General features: G+C 37.8%; 1 non-coding gene across 1 annotated transcript; it reads left to right on the top strand.

Moving 5' to 3' along the window:
• Positions 1-1714: 1714 nt before the first annotated feature.
• LOC126008519 (U6 spliceosomal RNA) lies at positions 1715-1821 on the top strand. The gene has a single exon (XR_007495846.1). It is a non-coding gene; the product is annotated as a U6 spliceosomal RNA (small nuclear RNA).
• The last annotated feature ends 584 nt before the right edge of the window (positions 1822-2405 follow it).

Genomic DNA, 2405 nt, shown 5'->3' with positions numbered 1-2405 from the left:
TCATAGGTAAAACACTCCATGGCATTGAGGCTAAAGGCATCATTCAGGAGTAAACACCACTCTCCAAACAAGTGGAAGCAAAGATAAACAGATGGGAATATATTAAGCTGAGAATCTTCTGCACCTTAAAGCAAATAGTGCCCAGGATACAAAAGCCACCCACTGAATGGGAGAAACTATTCACCCAATACCCATCAGAGGAGGGGCTAATATCCAAAATATACAAGGCATTGACAGAATTTAACAGAACAAAAATCTAATCTCATCAAAAATGGGGAGAAGAAATAAACACTTTGTCAAAGAAGAAATACCAATGGCCAAAAGACACATGAAAAATAGCTCCACATAATTAATCATCAGGGAGATGCAAATCAAAACAACTATGAGGTACCATCTCATGCCATAGAGATTGGTGCACATCACAGAGAAAGAGAACAAGCAGTGCTTGCAGGGATGTGGAGAGAAAGGAACACTTATTCACTGCTGGTGGGAATGTCATCTAGTTTAATCTTTATGGAAAACGAAATGGTGATTTCTCAAAACACTGGAAACTGAGCTCTTATATGACCCAGCTTTAACACCCCTATAAACACAAAAATACAATACAAAAATCCCTTCCTCGCACCTATATTCATTGCAGCAGTATTTACAATAGCCAAACACTGGAAATAACCAAGAGGTCCTTCAACAGAGGAATGGCTAAAGAAACTGTGGTATATATATACACAGTGGAGTATATTATGCAGCTGTCAGGAGAGATGAAGTCATGAAATTTTCCTATATATGGATGTACATGGAATCTAATATGCTGAGTGAAATAAGTTAAATGGAGAGAGATAAACACAGAATAGTCTCACTCATCTATGGGTTAAAAAAAGTAAAGACATTATTTTAATAATTCCAGAGACATAAAGTTAAGCCTGGAAGTATGGGCTCACAATATGCAGCTCACCACAAAGAATGCTAATAGGGAAATAACTACACTAACAAATATCATGACAATATTAATGAATGAGAGAATTAGAATGTCTGTATCTAATACAGGCAGGGGAGGAGGAGGATGGAGAGCAGGGGCATTGGTGGTGGAAATGTTGCACTGGTGCCCCGACCTGAAGGGCTCAGTTATTCGTGGGTGTGGGTTGGATCCAACCTGTGGAAAAAAGAATGGTTGGGAAAGAAAGGGACCGAGTCAAATGGGAGTCTGATCAAGGTCCAAAATTTTATTAGGCAGCAGGCTCTTCTTATATGAGGAAACTTTCAGGGGAAGAGGGTAGGCAGGATGGTACAGCCCTTGTGACAAACAGCTTTACAAAGAACATCTTGTGGTTAATCTCTATAAGCCAGGCATGGAACACTGCATACCTCCTATCTGTACATTCTGGTACAAGAATGGTCTGTTCTTTACTTAAAATTTGCTGAAGCATTAAACTGTTGCTAGCTTTCTCAAATGTTTAACAGAGGACCTTGAGAATTTTTTCTTTGGCTCCAAGGCTTAAACGATGGCCAATGCTTCAGGTCACGTACACAATTGTCCTGTTAGATTCCAGCTTGGATCTGGCTCTCCACACACTGGTGAAGGGGGAGTGTTCTATTTATGACTGAACCCCAACTATAATCATGCTTGTAATTATGGTGCTTATATAAATATTTCAATAAAAAAAGAAAAAAAGAGAAAAAAAAGAAATGTGCAAAATCATTTTAGAAAGTGAAAAGAGTACTCGCTTTGGCAGTGCATATACTAAAATTGGAACGATACAGAGTAGATTTGCATGACCCCTGCACAAGGATGACATGCAAATTCATGAAGAGTTCCATATTTTAAAAAAAGTGAAAAGACACTTTAAATGGCAACATGATGCTATTAAATTAACAAACTAAACTTTTTTTTTACAAGAATGGTTTTGAATGTACCACCATCCTAGAATAGGCATGTTGGAAGCTAAATTTAATTTCTATTAAGTTATTGATATACATAGAACCAGAATTTCTATGGAAAAAAAAGAACAAAGATGGTTCTGTCTATGCTAATGTCAGAGAAAATGGCGCAAAATATTAAGAGAAACTGGGACACATCTCTAGATTCTTGAACAGTGTGAATGCTTATTTATTAAAAGAATTTGTAAAAATAGGGGCCGGAGAGATAGCATGGAGGTAGGGCGTTTGCTTTGCATGCAGATGGTAGTTCGAATCCCGTCATCCCATATGGTGCCCCAAGCCTGCCAGGAGCGACTCCTGAGTGTAGAGCCAGGAGTAACCCCTGACTGCTGCTGGAAGTGACCCAAAAACAAAACAAAAAAATTGGTAAAAATACATTGGCAATGAATAATTTTTCTTTTCATCAAAAGTTGTAATAGAAAACTTTCACAATCAACAAATGTCTTTTAAAAACAAACCTTTTAAATCAT

This window comes from Suncus etruscus, chromosome 4 (genome assembly GCF_024139225.1).
Source record: "Suncus etruscus isolate mSunEtr1 chromosome 4, mSunEtr1.pri.cur, whole genome shotgun sequence".
Classification (NCBI taxonomy): Eukaryota; Metazoa; Chordata; class Mammalia; order Eulipotyphla; family Soricidae; genus Suncus; species Suncus etruscus.
Note: the sequence above shows the minus strand (reverse complement) of the source record. Positions and strands in the feature narration are given on the sequence as shown.